Genomic DNA, 9,033 nt, shown 5'->3' with positions numbered 1-9,033 from the left:
TATCCTTCTTCCAACTGAAATGGTCTTCCCTTCCTCTCCTTCCTTTGGGAAGCCTTCACAGGATATCTCATATCTTCCTGATGACTCCTTTAGTAGATGCTAAGGTATTCCCCACCATATCAATTTTCATTCTCTTTTACCACCCTGCAGTGGTAGATCCCAATTAATACCCTCTCTGTATGCATGCCCTTTGCCTTGTAACTTTGTAGTTCCCACCCGATTCGAATCTGGGTTTAACCATGTGGTCTGGTTTGGTCAGGAGGTAGGTAGCAAACTTGATACATGAAAGAAAGAAAGAGAGAGAGAGAGAGAGAGAAAGAAAGAAAGAAAGAAAGAAAGAAAGAAAGAAAGAAAGAAAGAAAGAAAGAAAGAAAGAAAGAAAGAAAAGAAGGAAGGAAAGAAGGAAGGAAGGAAGGAAGGAAGGAAGGAAGGAAGGAAGGAAGGAAGGAAGGAAGGAAAAGAGAGAGAAAGGGAGAAAGAGGAAAAGAAAGAAAGGGAGAGGTCAATTGGGTTTAAAACTCAGAGACCCCTACAGATGGGTGCAACTTAAGGTGGAGGGGCTGTGATATAGGCAGATGAGATTCAGCTGGTGCTGCAAGATTTCTTTCCTGTGCTCCTAGAGAACTTAGAGAATGGAAAAGCTATGCTCAGCTGGGAATTTTAACCTGATCAGCTCAAATGTTGTTTAATTACTTTGAAAGTCTGCAGTTAGTGAGCTAGACTCTTTGAGTATCCACCTGCACTTCTCAGAAGAATAGCCTCAGAACAGCAATGGTTGGCTAAGAGGGCCTGAGAAGCAGAAACCATGCTGATTTTAACGCCAGGGCCATTGACCAAATGAAGTCAGGGCCTGAACTTCCAGGACATCTCTGGGATTCTGCCTCAGGGGCCCAGCAAGGAGTAGTCACTGCTGAAATTACTGTATGACCCTAACGTCAGGAGCATCTTCTATTCTTTCTCCTCCCATCAAGGAATCTCTGTCCTGCAGAGGTGGTTTTAGATTTGGTGAGTCACAGAAGCATAGATAACACTAGGCTCACTTTAGACCCATGACTCACCCAGCCCAGGAAACCAGCATAGAGGATGTTTTGTGAAGCTGCATGGTCTGACATAGACACGACTTGTCAATTTGTCCATTTAGTAGCTTTTAACCCTTTAAAAATTGCTATGGCCAGGTGTGGTGATTCACACCTGTAATCCTAGCACTTTATGAGGCCAAGGTAAGAGGATCCCTTGAGCCCAGGAGTTTGAGACCAGCCTGGGCAACACAGTGAGACCACATCTCTATTTTTAAAATAATTGTTATAGTCTTTCCTGAATAACCTACTAGAGGTAATAAGTTTCACATGTTAAATGAAGAATGTGAGAATTGTATTCTACGAGTTCAGCTGTGCTGTCTCTGCCCTAAAGTACTCTCCTTTTCATCGCAGAGTGATGTTCCCAGCTGTGTTCTTCTGAGATCATCAGTTATATCCTTCGCAATGATAGATCTTTACCATTTCTGCTATTTCTATAATGAAACCTTTTAGTGTTTTGCACTCACTTCTGTACTGAAGCTGCTTCCCCAGCTTGGCCTTTTTGTCCTCCCCAGGATGGGAAAAGCTCCATCTGCTTTTTTCTGCCATCCAAGACCACTTTTCAAGCATGGCTGTGCACCAAGCCCTGTACAAGGTCCCTGGGCTCCCCTGATGCAAGAGGAGAGTTTGCAGAAGCTCATGTCTGGCTGTTAAGACAGATGCACACATACAAAAGTCTACACAGCGGGATGATAAAGTTACATAGAAAGGCCTGAGGAAGCTGAAAGGAGGATTCCTGAATGCTCCCAGGGATAGAAGATGGGTCAAGGGAGAGCCAAGAGAAGCGAGAGGGAAGGAGCATGAGTGAAGGCACAGAATTCTGCAAGAGCCTGTGTGGCCCCAGTGGGTGCTTGCCCTGCAGCCCTCTCCCTTGCTTGCAGTCAGATCATGGATATGAGACTCAACACTGACCAATGGGACCCAAGAGGAAGTCTATGAGGAGCTCATAGGAGAGCGTTCCTTTCTCTTAAAACGATGCATAGGAAGGAATATGTTCATTTTTACTGGACACTGTTGTGCCCGCATGTGTGACTTCAACAACTGCAACACTTTTTATAACATGAAGGGAGACAAAGCCAGAAGATGGGAAGCATCTGTGCCCTTGATATCACCTTTAGCCATTGAACCAACTCTCGATCCTCTCTACCCACCAGTCCCTTGATTTGGGAGACAATAAATATCCTAATTGTTCAAGCCATTTTTAAAAATGGACTATTTTTTAGAGAAGACTTCGGTTCACAGAAAAGTTGAGCAGAAAGTAGAGAGATTTCCCACATACCCTCATCATCACACAGGTACAGCCTCCCTGACTATCAACATCCCTCGCTGGGGTGCTACATTTGTTGTAATCAAGGAACCTACATTGGCACTAATCACCCTGCGTCCATTGTTTACATTAGGCTTCGCTCTTGGTATTATACATTTAATGGCTTTGGACAAATGCATAAAGACAGGTACCCATTATTACGGAATCGTAAAGAGTATTCTCACTGTCCTAAAAATCCTCTATACTCTGTCTATTCATCCCTCCGTCTTCACTAACCCCTGGCAACCACAGATCTTTTTACCGTATCCACAGTTTTGCCTTTTCCAGAATGCCATATAATTGGAATCACACAGTATATAGTCTTTTCAGATTGGCTTTTTTCTCTTAGTAATATGCATTTAAATTTTCCCCATGCCTTTTCATGGTCAAGCCACTTTTAAATACCATTTTATTAAAGTATGATTGGCATACCACAAACTGTACATGTTTAGTGTATAATTTGATGAGTTTAAGTTCTTACGTATGTGTACACCCATGAAAACATTATCACAATCAAGCTAGTGAACATATATATCTATCATCCCCTGAAGTTCCTGGTGATCTCTTCCTCTTGTCCCTCCCCACTCCATCCCATCTCCAGCCACCATTCATCCGCTTTCTGTCACAATAGATTAGTTTGCATTTTTAAGAATTGTATAAATGGAATCACACAGTGTATTTTTTTTTTTAATTTTGCTTGTTTAATGCACTGGTATTATTTTGAGGTTTATCCATTTTGTTGGATATGTCAGTAATTTATTCCTTTTTATTGCTGAGTAGTATTCTTCTGTCTGAATATTCTACAATTGTTTTATTCATAAATCTGTTGATGGCATTTGGGTTGTTTTCACTTTGGAGCTATTAAAAGTAAAGTTGCCATGAACATTTGAATATAAGGCTTTGTATGGGCATATGCTTGCATTCTTTTGGGGGAAACGCCTAGGAGCAGAACAGCTGAATCAAATGGTAGCTGTATGCTCAACTTTTAAGAAATGGCCAAAGTTTTCTAAAGCAGTTGTACCATTTTATGGTCCCTCCAGCAGTGTGAGAATTGCAGTTGCTTCATGTCCTTACCAACACTTGGTATGGTTAGTCTTTTTCATTTTAGTCACTCTAACAGATGTGTAGTGCTGTATTGTTGTAGCTTTAATTTGCATTTGTCAGTGACTAATGATGTAGAGCATCTTTTCATGTAATTATTTGCCATCCTTGTATCTTCTTTGGTAAAATGTCCATACTGGTTTCTAATTCTTTTTGATACAACTGCCACAGTAACAGGGTTTCTGTTAAGATTTGTCTTCTTTACGAAAAGTAATGCACATTCATTGTAGAAAAGCATCCTTAACTCTACCATTCAAAGATAATTCTCTATCAGTTTAATGCAATTCAAATATTTTTCTAGTTTGTAATTTGATTTACAGGTTTTTTTAACACAGAGGTTTTTAAAAATGCTATAACTCTGTCTTTGAAATTATACTAATAAAATTCTCCTCTTTCTACAGGTTTTGTTTGTTTGTTATGTTTTGGGGGTATTCCATACAAACATTTAATCTATCTAATACATACTTGATAGATTATAAACTAGGGATAACTATAAACAAGGGTTACACATAAACTTATAAACTAACTATAAATAGTATGTCTTCTTTTTTCTCTTTTTAACCTGACTTTTTTTCATCCACTGTAATTATCAATAGTTTGTTCCCTTTTATTGCTGAGTAGTATGCCATTCGTTTTGTAAAGAAGACAAATCTTCTAGAAGGCCACCCACATTCCTTGGCTAGTGTCTTCTTCTGAGTTTCAAAGCCTGCAATTGCATCACTCTAACCTCTACTTCCATCACCGTTTCTGTTTCTCTGAACGTGAGGCCCTGCCCTCCTCTTGTATGAACCTGGTGATTACATTGGGCCCACCTAGAACCCAGACCACGGATAATCTCCCAGTCTCAAGATCCTTAATTCAGTCATATCTGTTTGCTATGCAAAGTAACATGTTTACAGGTTCTGGGGATTAGGACATGGATCTCTTTGGGGGACCATGATTCTGTCTACCACAGGATCTAATATTGCTTTTTATCCAAATGGTTCAACAGTTGGTGCAATATTATTTATTAAATAATCAATCCATATTTTCTTCACTGATTTGAAATTTCAGGTTTATCATATAAGAAATTCATATAAGATGTATTTTTTTCAGAACTTTCTATCCTGTTCCTCAGCTCAGTAGAGTCAACTTTTTTTTTTTTTTTTTTTTGAGACAGTGTCTCTCTGCTGCCCAGGCTAGAGTGCAGCAGTGTGAACTCAGCTCACTGAAATCTCTGCCTCCCATTCAACCCATTCCCATGCCTCAGCCGCCTAAGTAGCTGGGATTACAGGCACACACCACCACACCCAGCTAACTTTTGTCTTTTTTAGTAGAGATGGGGTTTTGCAAAGTTGCCCAAGCTGGTCTCAAACTCCTGGGCTCAAGCGATCCACCTGCCTCAGCCTCCCAAGGTGCTGGGATTATAGATGTGAGCCCCTGTACCTGGCCTCAGTAGAATCAACTTGCTTATATGCACACTTGCTCCCCATTGCTGTAGTTTTCAGTTCAAACTCCTTCCCATGCCTCTTGTGACCTACCTGACCCTCTCCTGCCTCTCTTTTCAGCTCCACTGCCTACCATGCCTGGTGGGCCTGCTGTGCTCCCACCAGGCCTAGGAATTCAGTGATACAGTGTCCTGTCTAACTTGCATGTGACAAGCTAGTCACTAGGGTTATAGAAGAAACAAGCCACCATCCCTGACTTTGAGGAATTCCCAGTGTGGTAACCCACTCAAATATTTTATGTAAAATGAGAGTTTTAGTACAGAGATGTAATATGTAATAGAGGCAGTTTTAGCTCACCCACCAGAGTTGCATACTTGTTGATCTTTCCTGATGTTTCCATTATGTTAGCATTCATTAAGAACCACCATGTTATGGCCAGGCACAGTGGCTCATGCCTGTAATCCCAGCACTTTGGGAGGCTGAGACAGGCAGAACATGGGGTCAGGAGATCGAGACCATCCTAGCTAACACGGTGAGACCCTATCTCTACTAAAAATACAAAAAAATTAGCCGGGTGTTGTGGGGGGCACCTGTGGTCCCAGCTACTCAGGAGGCTGAGGCAGACAGGAGAATGGTGTGAACCTGGGAGGCAGAGCTTGCAGTGAGCCGAGATCGCGCCACTGCACTCCAGTCTGGGTGACAGAGTGAGACTCCGTCTGAAAAAAAACAAAAAAGAACCACCATGTTATTAATTTCATCAAAATGTTGTTCAAACATTTATCACATATGTTCAAAAATTATAGTGTCTTTATCAGCATTTGAATGTCAGTAATGACATATATCACAGTGGTCCTTGGTAAAAGTTCCGTAAACATCCTGAGCTCACCTTGAGAGGCTGTCTGGTAATTGTTTCTCAGGCCACATCAACTGCCTGTTGGCATCATATCCAGCAACCAGGGTAGGAAATGCTATAATCGTTTTTCTAGTCATGACAGACCCCTCTCTCACTATTCAGTGGTGTGTTCTCAAGCAACTCACTTAACTGCTCTGTGTTTCTTTGTCCATTGCAGTGTTGCAGGGTATAATCAGGTGAGTCATTTCCAGCGTTACAATTTTATTATACCATAATCCCTATTACTAAAACTTATTAAATGTGTGGGTCAGAGTGACATCAAGAGTTATAGCCTCTCCCAACGTCCTCTCCTTAAATTCATAAGATGTGATCATTAACCTCATTTGACTCCTGAAAACATGGGCTTTGCACATGGTGGGATAACATCTGGAATGCTTCTTGATCACGGAGCAGCGGTGGACCCAATTCCACAGCACACAGTGGAGGAGGCATCGCTGCAAAAAGTTAGGACTCCAGTTTGTAGAAGGGCCCAGACCGAGGCTGGGCAGAGACTCTGCCAACCAATAGGTCACAGTACTGGGAATCAAGGTTCAAAATGGAAAGTTCAGTTGGATAGAAGATGGAAACTTTACAATATATATGTAAGACAAGAAGGGAGTCGGGGAATTATTTACCTTAAAATTGAAACATAATTTAATATGATATCTTCATAGTATGGAGCCATAAATAGAAATTAGGCAGCTCTTTATATACTGAAATGGAATGATCTCCAAGAAATATTAAGTGTGAAAAAATACTAAGTGGGGAAGAAAAATAAGGAGTAGAATGATGTGTATTGTACACAGCATTTGTATAAAAAAGGTAAAAAGAATATATAGGCATATTGTTTTTATCTTTCTCTGTTTCCATCTCTGAAAGGATAGCCAAGAAACTAATTAACTGTGGCTACCTCTGAATAGGGACCTGGGCAGCCGAGGACATAGGTTGAGGAGGGGACTTCTCATTGAATTCCTTTTGGTATATTTTGAATTTTGAATCACATGAACTATTGCCTATTTGAAAAATAAACAGCATAAAAACTCCAGCAGCAATAATAAAAAATAAAATTAACTACTGTGTTAGTCTGTTTTCACACTGCTTGAGACTGGGTAATTTATAAACAAGAGAGGTTTAATTGGCTCACAGTTCTGCAAGACTAGGGAGGCCTCAGGAAACTTAGAATCCTGGCAGAAAATAAAGGGAAAGCAAGACATGTCTTACATGCGGCAGGAGAGGGACACAGCAGGGGAAACTGCCACTTTTAAGCCATCAAGTTCTCGTGAGAACTCCCCCACCATCAGGAGAACCGCATAGGGAAAACAGCCCACGATCCATCACCTCCCACCAGGTCCCTCCCTCCACACCTGGAGATTACAATTTGAGATGAGATTTGGTTGGGGACACAGAGCTCAACCATATCAACTACAAAATTATGTTAAAGTTACATAATTATATTACCATAAATTGTAAGTATATGTTAATCACTTACTAATTAATAAATATGTATATATTTATATAACTATAGACATCGATAGCTTACTATAATATAAATACTGGAAAAATAAATAATAAAGCAAATAGATATGCATTCGAAGCCAGTCACTAGCTGGGTGGTCTTGGACAAGTCATTTATTCTCTGTGGAGCCTCTGTTTTTTGTTCTGAACTAAATAATATCAATTATTGTTGCACAGATTAAAGGGGAGGACGCTGAACTGGCCGGCACAGCCCACAGTGGCTGTTGCACGTGTCAGCCCTGGACCCACCGCCTTGGGATGAGATGATCCAAGGACCTCAGGGACGCTGGGGCAGAGAGGAGGAGGGGCGACAAAGCCTCCTGGGGTGAGGAAAGTGTCCTTAGAACACGCGAGTTTCTCCCTGGGGAAGCAGCTGTTCCAGCGGCGGTTTTGAGACTCTGGCCCGGAAGCCTGGAGAGTTCGTCCTGCTGCGGGGCTGTCTTCATGGCTTCTGTTCCTTAGGCCAGTAGCAGGATAAATGCTGCATTCGCGCAGACCCAGACGCCCGCCCTGGCCCAGTCTCCACCGCTGTGGCTGGGCCCGCAGTCCGGAAGCCAGAAGGGGCTCCCTAGCGCCCCCCGCGGCCAAATTTCTCCTCTTCCTTCCTGCAGTCTGGCGGCCCGGGTGGGCGCGGCGGCGGGAGGTTGGCTACGTTTCCAGTCACCCTTGCAGTTCCTCATTCTAGAGATGAGAAGCGCTCATGAATCAGCTCACGGGTCATGGAATAGGGAAGTGGCTTCTTCTTCTTCCCCTAGGCTTTTTTTTTTTTTTTTTTTTTTCTACTGGGTAAAACTGAGGCACCAAAAAGCCTGAGTCACAGGTACAGGGGCTTAGAGCAGGACCAGGCGCTGGGATTCCAGGAGCTCCGGCCCCATCCAGCCCCTGACGCGCTGCCTAGGTCCTTCCTCCTGGGGCCTTATTTTTAAAAATCAAATTCAAAAGGGAGAACAAACAATGGAAAGAAAGATTTCAACAGAAGATTGAAATAAAACTTGTTTCTTCATCTGGTCTCTGTAGGGTCCCCTAATCCCCCCTGCCCCCCAACCCCTTGCCCAGTTCATTTGAAACCACAAAATTAGTGGAAAAATTAAAATAATATTACTGTCCTAATGTAATTGTTCCTTCTCTGTAGGCATCACGGCTCTCTCAGCCTGGCCTCCCTGAGTACCTTGAAGAGAGCCAGATTTAGAAGAAATATGACTTCAGCTCTCAAGATGGAAAAACATCTAGCCAAGAGGCAGGGATTCTGGAAAATTGCTAATAAATTGTTACTGCCTGCTATTAAAAGGATCGATAAGATAAGGCCAGAAATGACTGATGAGAGGGCTTTGTGCTTTGGGGACTAATGAGGGAAGAGGCGCCTGACAGCTCAGAACAGACTGGTTGGGACAGTGCATGCCGGTTCACCTCTTTCAGCAAAAACTCCAGTAGCTTCTATTCATTGCTTTGACGATCAGTAGTTATGGACGGTGGTTATGAATAATTAAATCAATTGGCATGCTGGGGAGCTCAGGTATCGGGGAAATTACCTTATGTATGTCTGTAGCATTGATGATGCACCAATGTGCCTCTTCTGTAATTTTATTGGTGGTGCTCTCTTGGGGCAGAATTGGGATAGGAGGTGCCGGATCCTTGTGGGGCCAATTCGAGACAGGAAGGAGAGCAGGCAGACAGCTGGCTCTGCCTCCACCACAGCCTGGCCCAGCTGCCCTGCAC

This window comes from Piliocolobus tephrosceles, chromosome 7 (assembly GCF_002776525.5).
Source record: "Piliocolobus tephrosceles isolate RC106 chromosome 7, ASM277652v3, whole genome shotgun sequence".
Taxonomy (NCBI): domain Eukaryota; kingdom Metazoa; phylum Chordata; class Mammalia; order Primates; family Cercopithecidae; genus Piliocolobus; species Piliocolobus tephrosceles.
This window is presented reverse-complemented; position numbering follows the sequence as displayed.